Source organism: Bos grunniens, chromosome 9 (assembly GCF_055505025.1).
Source record: "Bos grunniens cultivar Pamir isolate PY7600 chromosome 9, Bosgru_T2T1.0, whole genome shotgun sequence".
In the NCBI taxonomy this organism is placed as follows: Eukaryota; Metazoa; Chordata; class Mammalia; order Artiodactyla; family Bovidae; genus Bos; species Bos grunniens.
Window position 1 is genome coordinate 48,184,719 of NC_141173.1, and position 20,256 is coordinate 48,204,974.

The window sequence follows — 20,256 nt, forward strand, 5'->3', positions numbered from 1 at the left end:
ATTCAAAGTATGAGAAGTATCTGTTACACATGTAAAAAGCAAAGGGTTTTTATCCAAATGTTAAGAAGAGCCTTAAATAAATTTAGTGACAAAGCACAATCAAAGATAAATAATAGATATTATACAAAATAGAACAACCAAAAAAGTGCTTTTTAATTAGAATGTTTAAGATCTACTCTCTTAGCAATTTCAAAAATAGGATACAGTATTATGTTACCATGCCGTACACTGTATCTCCCATCTTATCAAATATTTATGTGAAATTCTTTATATAAAAATACAATCGACCTTTGAACAATATGGGTTTGAACTATGTGGGTCAATTTATATGCATATTTTTTTCAAAAATTAAGTACTACATGGTCTGAGGTCAGCTGAGTCTGTGGATATAGAACTATGGACATGGCGGATTCACTGTAAAATTATACTCAAATTTTGGACTTCATGGGGAATGGCACCCCTAACCCACATTGTTGGAGTGCAAACTGTATATTCAACCACATTAGTAATCAGAGGGATGTACATTAAATGTTTTCGAGACATTGGATAACAGACAGTCAGGGCTGTAACCTCTAAGAGAAATGCAACAAAAGACATCTCTAAAGCTTTTCCTTAAGATGGTCTAAGATCTTCCTGCTTTATACCCACAGGCCCCAAACACAGGAGGTGGCTCCATATAAGGTACAGTAGGCTTACTGAGCTTACAGGACAACCCAGAATTCACAGAGACTGGGATATCTAGACTTGTGCAGCAGAAAATCAAAGAGGGAGTTACCCAAAGGAAGATTTTCAGGTATCTACACAGGAGTTCTCATGAGTCTCTGATCAAATCTAAGATGCATATCCAGGTACTAAGGTATTTGAACGTCATTAAATTCAAGAGAACAAAATAAGAAAGACTGAATTCTTATCATGATAAAAGCCATGAGGAATTGGCTTGTCATCTTTTAAAAGTACTCTAGGAGACCTGTCAACTTAGAACTCTAAATATACACATGCACACTCACATACACATCACACACACACACAAACATAGATTTTTATGTGTACTCAAAACTGAAGCAACTCAATCATTAACAGCTGAAAGAGATACAAACTGTGGAATATCTATATAACGAAATACTGCTGCTGCTGCTGCTAAGTCACTTCAGTCGTGTCCGACTCTGTGCAACCCCATAGACGGCAGCCTACCAGGCTCCTCTGTCCCCGGGATTCTCCAGGCAAGAACACTGGAGTGGATTGCCATTTCCTTCTCCAGTGCATGAAAGTGAAAAGTGAAAGTGAAGTCGCTCAGTTGTATCCTACTCTTAGCGACCCCTTGGACTGTAGCCCACCAGGCTCCTCCATCCATGGGATTTTCCAGGCAACAGTACTGGGGTGGGGTGCCATTGCCTTCTCTGAATGAAATGCTAGTTAGCAATATAAAGGAACAGGCTACTGATAACAGTACAAATAAATCTAAAAATCACACTGAGTAAAATAAACCAAGCAAACAATAGGACCCATGTATATAGTTCTATCTATGTAAAATTCTAGAAAATATAAGCTAAAATGTGGTAATAAATAATTAAGAGATTTTTTGAAAACCACACAGGAATTGAAAAAAGCACAAGGAAACTTTGGGCGAGGTGATACATGTGTTCACTATATTGATTGTGATGATGGCTTCATGTCTCTATATGAATGTCAAAATTGGTCAAATCATACAACTTAAACATGTGCAGTTTATTACATGTTAATTAAATTTAATAAAGTTACAATAAAATGAAGCCAAAAATAAACATTTTTCTCCAAAAAATGTTGAAAAAAATGGACTATCATTAAGTCTGCGTTGAAAGAAATATTATTGAAAGTTCTTCCACAAAATGAAAAGGACACACCAGATAGACACAGGGAGCTCAACCCAGTGCTCTGTGACAACCTAGAGGGGTGAGATGGGGTGGGAGATGGGAGGGAGGTTCAAGAGGGAGGGGACATATGTATACCTGTAGCTGATTCATGTTGATATATGACAGAAACCATCAGAGAATTGTCAACAATTATCCTCCAATAAAAAATTGAAAAGAAAAATAAAAGAAACAAACAGTAGCAGAAATGGTAAATACATGATTAAATTTCTAAAAATTAAAAATAAAACAAATATGGCTGTTTAAAGTAAAAACTGTATTAATATACTGTCAGGTGTGTAACCAGTACAGAAATCAGATATATGTATGTGTGTATCAGATAATCAATTCCACTGGTTACATTTAGAGGTGCCCTAAAATGTGAAATGGGGACTATTCTCTTTACCTCAAAATCAACTAGTCATTTCTCTGGAAATTGCTGAGGAAGGACCACTTTGTGAGCAATCAGTTGAGGGAGTAAAAGCCCATGTCCTGAAGGGGAATCCCATCAAGGTACAACAGCAACCACTATAATATTCTTATCCTTATTATTCTTATTATTATTCTTTTGGGGATTGTAAATTCAGTTATTAAATAATTTTGGTTCATTGATGTTACATACATTATCTATTTCTAGATATAGATCAGAGAAAATCAGTGTTCACAGCTAGAAAGTGTACAATCCTTACAGTGCACTAACTATGACTTGAAATATAATCAGTTAGGAGCCACTATCTATATAATTTATGACTATAAATAAGTATTCTGAAAAGTAGGTGCATAAAATATGAAACAATAGGATTTATACATTGATATAGTAGAAAGCATACAATGTGATGATATATCCTACAAAAATAAATCAGAACTTTTACTCACTGTTGAATGTCATTTTGTATGTCACTTATAATTTCATAGGTAATTTCATAAAAATCCTCACCTCCCTGGCAAACAGCAAATTTTGAAATCCTTTTTGTTTCGCAGGCCTCTTCAAAGACTCAGAGGCAAGTGTAAATGTATTTTACTGATTGATGTTTTGAAATCCTATGAAGTTTATTTAGAATAAGGTTTGCTAAGAAAGATACCTGGTTTAATTACGGAATAGGTACTGCATACGAAAGCACTGGGAATGAAACATCGAATGTCTGTGTACTCTTGATAAGCACTTTCTTCATTTGTCAAATGAAGAAAGGAGGATCAGGCCTTAGACTTTACTAATGGATTTTCTGTTAATAAATCCAAATCTTGAAGTAGAGAAAAACTGCAAGGTATCTCCATTTCTGTGATATCCATATCTATTTTCCTGTTACTTTATTCTTAAACTATACATTTGAAATGTATCCACACTTATTTATGCTTTATGCTTCGGGTTATGTTGTGTGATAAAAGGACATACTAGACTGGAAATAGAAGTATTTGTCCTTTCCCTTTTTAAAGCTACTAAAAGGTTTTCAGGAAAATGACTTTAAAATTGGCAGTCTTAATATGTACATAGTAGTTGTTTGAAGATCATATAACAAATCAAAAACTTGTATATAGTATTAGAGAAATTCAATATTGAGTCATTAGATAAGGTTATGCAATATGCATTATTTTAATTAATTTTTAACAGGTATATTTAAAAAGTATAAATATTTTTAAAATATTATGAAAGTAATATGCCATTATATTCTATCTTGCAACAAATAGTGTTTCTTTTCTCATTTTATTTTCCAGAAATAAGAACTTTACATACACTTACACAATCTACAGATATATATGTATATATGAAGACTTTTTTTCTTTCTTATTTGGAACTGACAAATGCAAGCAAATGACATTTCTTCTAAGACCAGTTTAATGGTGATGAATTCCTTAAACTTTTGCTTATCTGGAAAACGCTTCATTTCTTCTTCAATTATGAATGATAACTATCCTAGGTAGAGTATTCTGGGCTGGTAGGCTTTTTGTTTTCCTTTTTTGCACTTTGAGTATATCATGCTACTCGCTTCTGTCTTGCACAATTACTTCTAATGCATTCCTCCTATTCTTTAACTTTTGACATTTTAATTATAATGTGTCTTGGAATGGGTCTCTGAATTGTTTATTTTTATGACACATATTTCAGTTCTTTTCAGTCGCTCAGTCATGTCTGACTCTTTCTAGCCCCATGGACTGCAGCAAACCAGGCCTCGTTGTGCAACACCAGCTCCCAGAACTTACTCAAACTCATGTCCGTCAAGTTGGTGATGCCATCCAACCATCTCATCCTTTGTTATCCCCTTCTTGTCCTGCCTTCAATCTTTCCCAGCATCAAGATCTTTTCAAGTAAGTCAGTTCTTTGCATCAGGTGGCCAAACTATTGGAGTTTCAGCTTTAGCATCATTCCTTCTAATGAACACCCAGGACTGATCTCCTATAGAATGGACTGGTTAGATCTCCTTGCAGTCCAAGGAACTCTCAAGAGTCTTCTCCAACACCACAGCTCAAAAGCATCTATTTTTCAGCACTCAGTTTTCTTTATAGTCCAACTCTCACATACATACATGACTACAGGAGAAACCATAGCCTTGACTAGACAGACCTTTGTTGGCAAAGTAATGTCTCTGCTTTTTAATACACTGTCTAGGTTGCTCATAACTTTTCTTCCAAGGAGCAAGCATCTTTTAATTTTATGGCTGCAATCACCATCAGAAGTGATTTTGGAGCCCAAAAATAAAGTCTGTCACTGTTTTCACTGTTGCCCACCTATTTGCCATGAAGTGATGGGACTAGATGCCATGATATTAGTTTCCTGAATGTTGAGTTTTAAGCCAACTTTTTTACTCTCATCAAGAGGCTCTTTAGTTCTTCTTTGCTTTCTGCCATAATGGTGGTGTCATCTGCATATCTGAGGTTACTGATATTTCTCACAGCAATTTTAATTCCATCTGGTGCTTCATCCAGGCTGGCACTTCACATGATGTACTCTGTATATAAGTTAAATAAGCAGGGTGACAGTATACAGCCTTGATATATTCCTTTCCTGATTTGGACTCAGTCTGCTGTTCCATTTCTGGTTCTAACTGTTGCTTCTTGACCTGCATACAAGTTTCTCTGGAGGCAGGTCACATGGCCTGGTATTCCCATCTCTTGAAGAATTTTCCATAGTTTTTTGTGATCCACACAGTCAAAGACTTTGGCATAGGCAATAAAGCAGAAATAGATGCTTTCTGGAATTCTCTTGCTTTTTGATTATCCAGTGGATGTTGGCAATTTGATCTCTGCTTCCTCTGCCTTTTCTAAATCCAGCTGGAACATCTGGAATTTCACAGTTCACATACTGTTGAAGCTTGGTTTGGAGTATTTTGAGCGTTACTTTACTAGCAGGAGAGATGTGTGCAGTTGTGCAGTTGTTTAAGCATTCTTTGGCATTGCCTTTCTTTGGGATTAGAATGAAAACTGACATTTTCCAGTCCTGTGGATACTGCTGAGTTTTCCACATTTGCTGGCATGTTGAGTGCAGCACTTTCACAGTGTCATCTTTTAGGATTTGAAATAGCTCAACTGGAATTTCATAACCTCCACTAGCTTTGTTCATAGTGATGCTTCCTAAGGCCCACTTGACTTTGCATTCCAGAGTATCTGGCTCTAGGTGAGCGATCACAGCATCATGATTATCTGGGTTGTGAAGATCTTTTTATATACTTCTTCTGTGTACTTGTGCCACCTCTTCTTAATATCTTCTGCTTCTGTTAAGTCCATATTATTTCTGTCCTATATTGTGCCCATCTTTGCATGAAATATTCCCTTGGTATCTCTGATTTTCTTGAAGAGATCTCTAGTCTTTCCCATCTATTGTTTTCCTCTATTTTTTTGCATTGATCTGAGGAAGTCTTTGCATTGCACTGAGGAAGGCTTTCTTATCTCTCCTTGATATTCGTTGGGACTCTGCATTCAAATGGGTATATCTTTCTTTTTCTCCTTTGCCTCTAGCTTCTCTTCTTTTCTCAGTGTTTGTAAGGCCTCCTCAGACAACCATTTTGCCTTTTTGCATTTCTTTTTCTTGGGGATGGTCTTGATCACTGCCTCTTGTACAATGTCACGAACCTCTGTCAATAGTTCTTCATGCAGTCTGTCTATCAGATCTAATCCTTTGAATCTATTTGTCATTTCCACTGTATAATCATAAGGGATTTGATTTAGGTCATACCTGAATGATCTAGTGGTTTTCCCTACTTTCTTCAATTTCAGTCTGAATTTGGCAATGAGGAGAAACCTGTTTAGATGTAGATTAGACACATATTTAGATTTATTTTTATATTTAATAATTATTTTTTGTGCAATACATTTGTTATAAATATTTTCAAGTATATTTTGTGTTTTATTTGCCATGTAGAATTTTAACATTTTGTTGTGATATTTTCAGCCTTTCTTCCTAAACACTTTTTTGTGTCATTTAAGAAGTATTTTGAAAATTATTTTAATCATCTGGGTTCTTTCATACTAATACAAGGCTTTGTTTATGTTATATATGAATTCCATCAGGATTTAAATATATTGTGTGCTTATCTTCATACTTTTATTCTCTCAATTGACTGTGGTGTTCTAAATGGTAGAATCGTTACAAAGATCTCCCCAAATGATATTGGTGCTCTTTTATTTTTAATCTAGTTATGCTTTAGTGCTTCAGAGTTCATTGGAACAGTATTTTTCAAGGAAGAGTTTTTATGAAATTTTCTTGTTTCTTATGAAGCAAATCTTTTAATCTAAAATTTAAATTCAACATGATTATTGTACTTCAAATTTCTTTTGTTGGCCTGCTGTTTCTTCCTTATACACATTTTCATTGTGAATGAAGTTCTGGTTATCTCTTGAGGTTTTTTTGTTTTTTGTTTTTTCAAAACCAACTGCTGTTAAAATATTCCTATCAAGTCTTATGCTAGAAGTTAGTTGGCATCTTCCTACCTATGAAAGCATTCCCTGGGCCCACTGTTTTCACTGTTTTAACATGAGTAGATGACTAGAGTTATTCCCTTGTAGCTCAGTCAGTAAATAATCTGCCTCCAGTTCAGGAGACCTGGGTTCAATTACTGGGTCAGGAAAATCCCTTGGAGAAGGAAATGGCAACCCACTCCAGTACTCTTGTCTGGGAAATTCTATGGACAGAGGAGCCTGGGCCAGCTACAGCCCATGGGGTTGGAGGAATCGGACACAACTTAGCAACTAAAACACCACAATGACTAGAGTAGGGCCAATTTTTTTTTTTTCCCTTTCCCTAGAAATGACCACCAGAGTCCAACAGGCAGACTATTTAAGTTTAGTTGTGCTAATTGCCTTATATGTGAACTGTGAACTTCCTGATGTTTCAGCTGGTTTTAGAAAAGGCAGAGGAACCAGAGATCAAATTGCCAACATCTGCTGGATCATGGAAAAAGCAAGAGAGTTCCAGAAAAACACCTATTTCTGCTTTATTGACTATGCCAAAGCCTTTGACTGTGTGGATCACAATAAATCGTGGGAAATTCTGAAAGAGATGGGAATACCAGACCACCTGACCTGCCTCTTGAGAAATTTGTATGCAGGTCAGTAAGCAACAGTTAGAACTGTACATCAGACTGCTTCCCAATAGGAAAAAGGAGTACATCAAGGCTGTATATTGTCACCCTGCTTATTTAACTTACATGCAGAGTACATCATGAGAAACTCTGGACTGGAAGAAACACAAGCTGGAATCAAGATTGCCTGGAGAAATATCAATAACCTCAGATATGTAGAAGACACCACCCTTATGGAAGAAAGTGAAGAGGAACTAAAAAGCCTCTTGATGAAAGTGAAGGTGGAGAGTGAAAAAGTTGGCTTAAATCTCAACATTGAGAAGACGAAGATCATGGCATCCGGTCCCATCAGTTTATGGGAAACAGATGGGGAAACAGTGGAAAGAGTGTCAGACTTTATTTTTTGGGCTCCAAAATCACTGTAGATGGAGATTGCAGCCATGAAATTAAAAGACACTTACTCCTTGGAAGAAAAATTATGTCCAACCTAGATAGCATATTCAAAAGCAGAGACATTACTTTGCCAACAAAGGTCCATCTAGTCAAGGCTATGGTTTTTCCTGTGGTCATGCATGGATGTGAGAGTTGGCCTGTGAAGAAGGCTAAGCGCCAAAGAATTGATGCTTTTTTTTAATTTATTTTTTTATTTTATTATTTAACTTTACAATATTGTATTGGTTTTGCCATATATCAACATGAATCCACCACAAGTATACACATGTTCCCCATCCTGAACCCTCCTTTCTCCTCCCTCCCCATACCATCCCTCTGGGTCATTCCAGAATTGATGCTTTTGAACTGTAGTGTTGGAGAAGACTCTTGAGAGTCCCTTGGACTGCAAGGAGATCCAACCAGTCCATTCTGAAGGAGACCAGCCCTGGGATTTCTTTGGAAGGAATGATGCTAAAGCTGAAACTCCAGTACTCTGTCCACCTCATGCAAAGAGTTGACTCATTGGAAAAGACTCTGATGCTGGGAGGGATTGGGGACAGGAGGAGAAGGGGACGATAGAGGATGAGATGGCTGGATGGCATCACCAACTTGATGGACATGAGTCTGAGTGATCTCCGGGAGTTGGTGATGGACAGGGAGGCCTGGCGTGCTGCAATTCATGGGGTCACAAAGAGTCGGATACGACTGAGTGACAGAATTGAACTAAACTGATGAGTTCAGAAACTTTAAGTATGTGAGTTTAATCACTTTCTCATGGGGCTTTCAGGTAACAGTCCATTTTAGCAGAACTAGTGCAAAATCCTCACTTCTATAACTCAAAACTTTCCTTTTAACCTTCATAGCCCTAGGTAGTATACAAGGGGAAAGAAGGGGAATCTTCTCCGAGCATGAAGGAGTACAGATGCATTCATGTCCCTCCTTTACAACCCCCTTCTCACTATATTTTCTACCAAGTTAGGGACTGATAAATATCCTTGTCTAAAAGTGGGATAATCAGTGGGCTTGTGAGACTAAATCTTTGCTTTGGAAAAAGAACACAGTGAGACACAGTGTAGTTAACTATGGAGCACCAAGAGACCAGTGGAAGACTATATGTCTCTGTCCCCATTCAGTTTTATAATGTATAGTTTATAGTCTGTTTCCCCCACTCCCCGAGTCGAATGAGCAAATCTTAAATTATCCTGCATATGCTCACAAAAGGTTATGTGGTAGCTAAATGAAATCCAAGAAACATTGTGCAAAACACCAACCAAGATCTGAAAGAAGACAATGAGAAAAACCCTCAATAAATGTTCCCATACCTTCAGACTGAGCCCTGAAAGAAACTAATGACCATAAATCCATGAGAAAGCCAGCGTTTGTGCGGCTCTCTCACAGCTGGATCTAGCAGTGGCTAGATTCACTGATGTTGGAAGGAATTAATGGAGAAGACTAGATTATATTTGATTTTGAGGTAGTTTTGGACAGATATCCATTTATATCTGCTTTCAATGTATCAATTTAATTCAGAACATAAGTGTACATATTAACTGGAATGTAGATTCAGATACAATCTTGATATCAACATAATAGTAATAAATTTCTGCTTTTTTTTTAATATCTTCTCAAAAGTTAAGTCTTTGCAGTTCTGATAATTTAATTATGGGTGTTTTGGCTTCCTTACACAAATCTAGAATAGTCTTTCAGAAAACAAGCCAGCTCTATGTATGTGTGAATTCCCACATGTCCTGGAGTGCAATTAACTCTACTTCTAGTCATGCTGTGGCACCTGTGGACAATGAAGAAATCCGTTACAAGAATTATTTCCATAGCATGAATATGCAAGCACCAGAATTAGTGTAATTCATTCAGCTGCAGATTATCTAGACTCCAGCCTCAATACGTTTTATTGCCATGTGTCAATTCTCTGACAGCTTCATAAATCCTGCTCAATAAACATTAAATGTTTACTTTTATAGTCTGACAAATAGAGAAACCTGGGGAAAGTTTTCCAGGATAGAGCTATGTAGTTTCAAATTCATGCAACAGTTCTCATCTAAAGCTGGAGGGACTGTTTAGGAGTAACTATTTTCAATGTTTAACAGTAATGTTGAATGGGACAAAAAAATTTTTATCTGGATATAAACTGTTCCCTTAGACAGAAAAGTAGTATTACTTGTTGTTTTTTTTTTTTCCCTAGAGTATTCATTTGAGCTCTAGATTATATTTCAGTGCACATGTGATGACACATAAGTGAGATGAAAATAGCTAAATATTAATGTATTTGATTTAAATATTATTCATGGTTCAATTTCAGCTCAGGATGTTAAACTGTTTTCCTTAGAATTGCCATTTCCCTACCCCCAAAATGGCTTGATTGAGTAAATATTTTAAATTGATATATTGGAAGCAGATAAATAGAATATTGACTCTTTTTTTTCAACATGAACTCAAAGAAAAATATATGTATAATATATTTATAGTGATACAGCACTAATGAAGATTACTGAAGATGGCTTTCCTGAAAATTTCATTCTTCCTTTTAGGGGCAGTTTATTCAATTGCTAAAACTTGACTTAATTATAAACCTTCAAAGATTTTGAGGCAATAAATTGAATATATTTAATTTTTGGAGCATTATTCCTAAAAATACTTTTATTTAGTATAATCTACTCTAATATTCTGAACATGCAGACCAACAAACTAAGCATTATAAGAAATGTAGACATTTATTTCATTTTTATTATCTGAAACATACTTTTAAAAATTTACTCATATTTATTAAGCATCACTATTATGTGCCAGGTACAGTACCTGTTATAGACATCTGGGATCCATCAGTGAAAAAAATGATGGAAATACTTACCTTCTTTGAAAATTTGTTCATAAATTTGTATAAATGTCTTACACTGTATAAGAGATGCTATAACTACTTTGTAGAATTTAAAGAGCATCTTAGATAGCTGTTGTTCATTTGGCTTTTATAAGACTTTATTTGTTTTTCTTTAAAGTCTCATGGTTGCTAAAAGGGCCATAATGGCATTAAAACACCAATTTTACTTTGTAACTACAAAACCATATATTTCCTTTGGACATTTTCTAATTTAATACAAGCACTTTAATTTTATCACATTTATTTTTGTAATTAACTTATTGCATTCAGTTTCATCATGTTACTTAAGTTTGTTTAATTAAAATATTTTTGAATCATTAAAACAAATTACAGATATGCAATTAAAATGTTCATTTTATTCTGTCACAAATGTATCATAATTAGTGGCTCAGTTATGCATTGATCGATCTGTTCTTAGGGCCTGTACTACAGAGAAATTTGCTCTTTCTGTATTAGTTCCAACTAAATATCCAATATTATATTTATAGTTTATACTTTTTAGCTGAAAATTTGTATTTTATTCCCAAAATAAAGGGTTTTTTTAAATTTTACTATTTTATGTTCCATATCTTTATGTTGGTTTTACATTTAACAATTGATAGCTAAAAGTTACATTTAACAAATCAACTATTTTAAAAACTTTTAGAAATTATAATTTTATCCAAATTATTTCATCTTTGGCTTCTACTACCTAATTCCTTTCAAAAGTAAATTCATCTCAATAGCTTTAAACTTTGTGTGCAAATGCATGCATGCAAGTCTGTGATATGGGTTTAATGCTAGTTTCTTAATGAAAGATATTTTTCTATCAGGTGATAAAAATACTGTGAATTCAGAAGGTTCTTCCACTTTACCAGCACAAATGGTCAGATGTATATCCCCGTATTCCTTGGGAGATTCAATCATGCCTTTTTCCTGAGAATATTTTTCTTGACTTCTAGAATACCATATATTCCTGAACTTTATTTTTGACAGTGATCATTATTAGCATGCCTGGACAGGAAATCCAATAGTTTGGTGTGAAACAGATTATAGAAATATAGAAATGTGTGACTGTGAGGCTCTGAGTATCTCCCTTTCTTATTAGCAGTTACATTCTTAGGCACCAACATGACTCTCCTTCTGTTATAAAATGCTGTAACATCTGGAGCTTCTGGTTCCTTAGCCTCTCCAACCTAGAGTGTTTCTCATGTCCTGCAAACTATGCCCTGAGTGTCAGAATACTCGTGTACCATTATGAGGAAATGGGGCATCATCAATGAGACTGTGCATCTGCAAATCTACATTCTTATTTTGTATCTCTTCTACACTGAGTGCTGGTTTAAGAGTAAACTGATATGAAAGCAGAAGTAAATCAAGTCTGGATCACTGTTCCCAGCAATCTATTCTGAATTGGCTCCCTTTCCTCTGGCTTAGATTACAGTTCCTTCTGATTATTTTGTTGTCACAAATATAATATGTACATTTATACTGATGAATCAGTGACAATAAAATGATCTTTTTAAAAAGCTCATTTCTTCCACATACATATTCAGGACATTCATCTTCTTTCAGTGATGATGAACAATATTTCTAAAACTTTCAGGAGTAATACTTGTATTTACAAATAAGTCACTCTCATTCTTCTTCTGTATTGCCTGGGCATATTACTGGTCCAAATTTCTATTGAAAACTTGACTTTTTTTCCCCATGATCACTTCGGTGCTTGATTGATGCTTCTTTGTTGTCTTAAGAGGAAAACTGTTGTCCCGCTAAGGGATATTTGTCTGAAGGTTATCATAGATGTAAAATCATTTGTTCCCGGGAACTAGAAATTGAATTAAGACAATTTCCTACCAAAAAAAAAAAAAAAAAACTTTCTAATTTATAAGTTGGCTTAATTCATTAAATAAACCAATAATTATTAATTTTAAACTTAAGTTTCTGTGCCCACAGCAGATTCATCTTAAAAAAATTTTTTTTTAATAAAAATTAATGGATTTTAAATGTGTGGATCACAAAAAACTCTGGAAAATTCTTAAAGAGATGGGAATACCAAACCATCTTACTTGCCTCCTGGAAAACCTATAAGCAGGTCAAGAAGCAACAGTTAGAACTTGACATGGAACAACAAACCAGTTTAAAATTGGGAAAAGAGTACATCAAGGCTGTATACTGTCACCCTGCTTATTTAACATACACAGAGTACATCATGCGAAATGCCCGGCTGGATGAAGCTCAAACTGGTATCAAGATAGCAGGGAGAAATATCAATAACCTTAGATATGCAGATGACACCTCCCTAATGGCAGAAAGTGAAGAGGAACTAAAGAGCCCCTTAATGAAGATGAAAGAGGAGAGTGAAAAATCTGGCTTAACACTTAATATTCAAAAAGCTAAGATCATGGCATAAAGTCCCAACAGTTCATGGCAAATAGATGGGGAAAAAACGCAACAGTGACAGACTATTTTCTTCGGCTCCAAAATCACTGTGGATGGTGATAGAAGTCATGAAATTAAAAGATACCTGCTCTTGGAAAAATAGCTATGACAAACCTAGAAAGCAGCACAGACATCACTTTGCCAACAAAGGTCTGCATAGTCAAAGCTATGGTTTTTCCAGTAGCCATGTATTCATGTGAGAGTTGGACCATAAAGAAGGCTGAGTGCCAAAGAATTGATGCTTTTGACTGGTGGTGCTGAAGAAGACTCCTGAGAGTCCTATGGAAAACAAGGAGATCAAACCAGCCATTTCTAAAGGAAATAAATCCTGAATAATCATTGGAAGGAAAGATGCTGAAGTTCCAATACTTTGGCCACTTGATGCAAAGAGCTGACTCATTGTAAAGGACCCTAAGGCTTGGAAAGATTGAGGGCAGGAGGAGAAAGAGACAACAGAGGATGGTTGGTTGCATGGCATCACCAAATCATTGGACATGATTTTGAGCAAACTCTGGGAGATAGTGAAGGATAGGGAAGCCTGGCATGCTGCAATCCATGACGTCACAGAGTTGGACCCGACTGAGCGACTGAACAACAATGTAATGATGAGTTGCAAATTTCAGTAATTGTCTTTAAACATGGTCTCTCAAATCACTCTTTTCTGCTTTCTTATTGTTTGGGCACATTCTACAATTTCCCTGTTACTTAGGTATATTCAACATTTCAGATTAGTTTAAATACTTCATCTTCTACCTGATTCCAAGGTTTTTTATCCCTTAGTTCAGTTCAGTGGACCTGAAGTAGAAATAAATTATGACCCATTGTTTTCTCCCTACAGGTTTCTTTCTACTGACTTGTTTTCCCTGTGTTGATCAGAACTTCTCCAGCGAATAACTGATTGGGTGCTACCACCAGACCAATCAGCTTGCTTTGCTGGGGGCTTTTTTGGTTTTAGCACTGTAAGTCACACAATCTGGGAAGCATTCATTCTTGCAAAAACTGAGAAGTCCTGTTCACACTATACTGCTAATCTGGAAATGAGGCTGAGACAGTGTGCTGTATAAACACTTTCTGTGGGGTTATTCTGCCATGCAATCAGCTCCCTTAGTTACTTTCATGACCCAGAAGACACTCAGGCATTTTTGCCTTCCAAATAAAATGAATGCTGTCTGCTTCAACCCCTCCATTTCTGCCACTCCCAGTTGTCTGAAATTTCCTTCTAATTATATTTTTCTTATTTAGTTAGACAAGATTAGAGAACAGCAAGCTACTCCAAGGACTAAGCAGAAAAGCAACCTGAGAATTAGAGAAAGACCGCCAGTCAGCTATTTATGGCACCATCTACAGTGTCTACCAATGACCCTCTTTGGACATAGTTCTTTCAGTTGACTTGGGAAATAATCAAGCACTTTTTTTCTCTCAAAAAAAGAAGAAGGAAAAAAACAACAAGAGTGGTGAAAGGGTCAAATGGTGTAGGTTGTAAAAAGGTAAAAGCCTCCAGTTATAAAATAAGTAATCTTATGGATGTAATGTATATACACCATGAAGACTATAGTTAATAATGCTGTACTGTATATCTGAAAGTTAAAAGACTAAATCCTGAAAGTTATCATCCTAAGAAAAAAATTTGTAACTATGTGGTGATGGATGTTAATTAGACATACCCTGATGATCATTTTACAATATATATATATACATATTGAATCATCATATTATACACCTGAAACTGATATAATTTATATGTTGATTAGGTATCAAATTGGAGAAGGAAATGGCAACCCACTCCAGTGTTTTTTTTTTTTTTTCCGGTGCTTTACCACCGGTGGACTTGCGGGCTGTCTGCTTAGTACGAGCCATGGCGATACAGAGGAAAAAAGACTCCACTCCAGTGTTCTTGCCTGGAGAATCCCAGGGGCAGGAGAGCCTGGTGGGCTGACGTCCATGGGGTCGCACAGAGTCGGACACAACTGAAGTGACTTAGCAGCAGCAGCAAGCATCAGATAAAAATACATACATTTTTTACAACTTTGTCACTATTTACAAAGTTACTATCAGGAATTTTACTATAGCTAATATTTCCCTAAAAATCTGTTAGTTAGTTAGTTCAGTTGCTCAGTCGTGTCCAACTCTTTGTGACCCCATGAATCGCAGCACGCCAGGCCTCCCTGTCCATCACCAACTCCCGGAGTTCACTCAAACTCACATCCATTGAGTCAGTGATGCCATCCAGCCATCTCATCCTCTGTCGCCCCCTTCTCCTCCTGCCTTCAATCCCTCCCAGCATCAGTCTTTTCTAATGAGTCAACTCTTCACTTGAGGTGGCCAATGTACTGGAGTATCAGCTTTAATGAACACCTTCCAAAGAACACCCAGGACTGATCTCCTGCAGAATGGACTGGTTGGATCTCCTTGCAGTCCAACGGACTCTCAAGAGTCTTCTCCAACACCACAGTTCAAAAGCATCAGTTCTTCAGCGCTCAGCTTTCTTCACTGTCCAACTCTCACATCCATACATGACCACAGGAAAAACCATAGCCTTGACTAGATGGACCTTTGTTGGCAAAGTAATGTCTCTGCTTTTCAATATGCTATCTAGGTTGGTCATAACTTTTCTTCCAAGGAATAAGGGTCTTTTAATTAGCCATCGTCAAACACAGTTACTGACAAAAATATCACTGCTACCTCTAATAATACTGTTTAAGAAGTTCAGTAAAGAAAAACAGGAAGAACAAACTTGCTTTCTAGATGTCTCAAACATTGGTAAGAAAAACTGAGCTAGAATTATTAATAAATTAGTGTAAGTTGGGTGTCGGCTGCTGATAGTTTGGAACTCCTTGGTGGGTTCAAATATTGGTGATGTTGGAAGCAGGACTCATCTGAAGATGTTTCTATAAGGATCTCTTAAATTCACAAAAACTGCTTTTTGAAAATTCTAAGCAAGCATCATTTTGGTGTAGTCCTGGGGGTGAGACTGTGAGAAAGGCATAAAGCCCCACTAGGATCCTTCTCCCATACCTTTCCTATTGAGTAAAAGGCTTACAATTCAGAAGAGAGTGGTAGGGCTACATTAATGGTCACCCTAGTGCAGCAATAAACAATGGTAGTTAAAGAAAATGAAAAAGGGGGAAAAAAATAAAAGGTAGAAATATGTGCTGGACCCAAAACTACAGTGCATTAAGAGTAGGATCAAGGAGAGAGACACATTTCCAAGACCAAAGGATACAGTACTAACCTAAGACTGAGGCTTAAGCAGAAGACAGAGAACTCCCCTACAACCTCACTCTCAACCAGGCTAAAAGTAAAGTAACAGTGAAATACTGCATCAAGAGTTCAGAGCTACACACAAGGGAGAACTTCATCAGAAAGTGGATCAGGAACTGAGAAAAACCCTCTGACTAACCAATCTCTACCTTAATACAAGGTATAATTTGAAGAATTTGAAGCTATTAAAGATAAAGATTCAGGAAGATTCCCTGGAAGAGGAAATAGAAATCCACTCTAGTATTCTTGCCTTGGAGAATCCCAAAACAGAGGAGCTGGTGGGCTACAGCCCATGGGATCACAAAGAGTCAGACACTGTTGAGCACACATACAGTTTGTTAGGGTTTCACTGCAAATGGGTTGCTTTTGTTACCAGACATAAAATTACATTAAATACTGAGAGATATGGAATCTAATGGCCACTATGTGTATCCCTGTAAATTCTTCTCATTTCTTATACATGAGATGGTTGGATGGCATCACCAACTCGATGGACATGGATTTGAGCAAGCTCTAGGAGTTGGTGATGGACAGGGAAGCCAGGCATGCTGCAGTCCATGGGATTACAAAGAGTTGGACATGACTGAGTGACTGAACTGAACTGAACTGAAATTTAAATGGATATGCATTAAAATATACTGCTCTGAATGATTAGATGCAATTTAATTTTAATACAAAGTAATTACATTTTTTAAAGAATCAGGAAGGATTGATATTATGTATTTTAAATGTAACTTTTCCATGAATAAAATAACTTCCAACATATGTAATATACGTCCTTAAAATATATTTAACCTATTCCTATATGTTTTAGTAATTTCAGCCTTTAGTATTTTTTCTTTCTACAAATACCCATTATTATTAAAGTATGTTAATTAGCAGTTATGTGTAAGGGTGTGGAAATACCTTTGGCATAAAACTATCATTATTTTATGATTCTTACAGCCATAACTAGCTGCTAACGAACAAAGTAGGTTATATCTCAAAAGGGTGAAATCTATGAAATGCTATAGAAAATCCAAAAAGAAGACTGAGTTGGGATGAAAGAGAAGGTGAAACCTAGGAAACTACAATATTACAGAAAGCAGTGATTTCAGGGCGAAGTCCTCTTCTATATTAATTGCTATTGACACTAAGATAAGGACAATAACTGCCTATACAAGCAGAAATGTTGTCATTATTAATCAACCTAATAACCATTTCAGTAGACAGTATAGGCAGAGGCCAGATCAGAATGTTTGAGAAGCTTAAAAAGTATTAATTCGTGCAAGAATTGTGGAGAAATATTTCTTTCTCCAAATTGTTCTGAAAGGGATATTTAAGCCGATATTACTAGGGAACTTAGAATACATAATATTTATTTATCAGAATTAATGTTTTTCTCTTTTATTAAATCAGAAAAAAGTAGGATGACCTCCTATGCTGATGAGAAGACAACGCATTTCTAATGCAGATATACAGAAAAAGGAGGGACATTCAACACCTTCTGTTCCCTTTGAGTTTGGGGATGGTGAGCATGATCCAGAGAATAGGTGAGGTATTTACTGAAATAAATTTTCTCCCCTACAAGTAAAGATTACATATGTAGATGTGGCTTTTGTCTGCTTGCTTATTCATCCAGATTTGGGGACATGATATTTAGAAAGTTCTGTTTCTTCAGTGCATTATGAAAACAAGGTGAATTACTACGAGTGAGAGAGTCAGAAGGAGCGCATATATTTTTGAGAATAGAGGAGGGAATGTGTAATTGCTATTTCAGGGAAAGTGTAGTGAATGTACCAAAAATAACAGGGAAAGATAATGGAATGTGGAGCACCGAACTGAGGTTTCGTATCATAAATTCAGAGAGGTTCGAATTCATTCTACAGCAGTTTCCAGCAGAGCTCAGCAGACAAGTAATTGTGAACAGAAAGAAAAAGCAGAAGGGGAAATGGAGGAGGAAGAGTACTCAGTGCTGTGGCCAGCATTTTTCCTGGTTTTTCTATTTAATCTGTCCAACTTTATTAAGCAGATGCTTTTTCTATTTACATTTTTATCACAGATAAAGAAGAAAAATGTACAGAGATATCAAATATATTGGTGACATTTTCACAGACGTCCCCAAGCCTGACTTGAACTTTGAACTGTCTAGCACAAGACCCCAAATTTTAACCGATGGGCACGGCCACATCTATAAAATCAATACTGTGCATAGCGCATTTGGAGAAAAACAAGGTTTGGGGGCCTGAAATTGTAGTTAAATAGTAATAGAGGATATGGAAGATATGTAAGTTTGCAAAGTCAGGCTTAGCTAGCTATAAAGTCAAGCTAATTGAGTTCTGAGTTTTAACTTAAACTCAATTTAGAACTAAAGTCTAGAACTAAAGTCTCCAGGGTTGAGATAAAGTAACATGCAAACAGCAGTTTCAGGAAATTCAGTTAGAAAAAAGAAAAAAAAAGAGTGGAGAGATGGATTACCATATATTTGTATTACTATAGGAATTTGTCCACAGTAGCTGTTGGAAAAGAAAGAAATAAACAAATGTTAAGCAAAAGACGATATTCAAGTTTTCAAGAGGATCAATGTAGGGATTTATTTTCACCTAACTTAAAAATTTTATTCATATCAATTTGACTGATTCCTAAATTCATCATCTTCCCCTATATTGACTTACATAATCCCAAGTGAGCAAGACTCAATGTGAGTGAATTTAAGAATGTAAAGGTAAATTAAATTAATTAAATATAAATACAGGGATATTAGAATACATAAGAGTTATTAAGGTAATTAATGTTTTTCACTTTTATTAAACAGGATAATGTAGGACAATCTCCTATGTTGATGAGAAGAAGACACAGTAAATTATAAGAGTTCGTAGATGCAGAAAAAAAATGAGGGGTATTCAAGACCTTATGTACCTTTTGAATTTGGGAATGGTGAGTGGGATCATACTTTAAGCAAATCTATTAATTTATGTGCCTATTTAAAGCACTGAAGGGGTATTGTTTTGAATACAACTATTCATTAATGAAATTATATTAGTAAATGAAGGCATATGTGTGTATTTGGAATACAAATGAATTTGGAATATATATGCTAATGCCTGAAAGAAAATACAGAGACAACACATTTAATAATATTTATCATGCTATAGTTTTAAAATCAGAAAGTTAATTTTGAAAATAAAATGCTGCAACATTCTGAGATATTTATATCTCAAACATCAAACATGAAAATGAAATCGTCTCCATTCAAGTACTAATAGTTTCCCATATCTACTGAGTTCCATGCATTTTTGGCAGCAGAACCTTACACGGAAGTGTGACTCACCTACATTAACACCAAATTCTCAGTGCTCCAGTGTGAGTTCCAGATTTTATATCATCTTGTTCCCTTGTTCCATTTGATTGTTCCAACGGTTTGCATTAGATTTAGCTTGGGGTTTGGAAAACTAAAAAGCCTCTTGATGAAAGTGAAGGGGAGAGTGAAAAAGTTGGCTTAAAGCTCAACATTCAAAAAACGAAGATCATGGCATCTGGTCCCATCACTTCATGGGAAATAGGTGGGGAAACAGTGGAAACAGTGTCAGACTTTATTTTTTGGGGCTCCAAAATCACTGCAGATGGTGACTGCAGCCATGAAATTAAAAGACGCTTACTTCTTGGAAGGAAATTTATGTCCAACCTAGATAGCATATTCAAAAGCAGAGACATTACTTTGCCAACAAAGGTCCATCTAGTCAAGGCTATGGTTTTTCCTGTCATCATGTATGGATGTGAGAGTTGGACAGTGAAGAAAGCTGAGCGCTGAAGTATTGATGCTTTTGAACTGTGGTGTTGGAGAAGACTCTTGAGAGTCCCTTGGACTGCA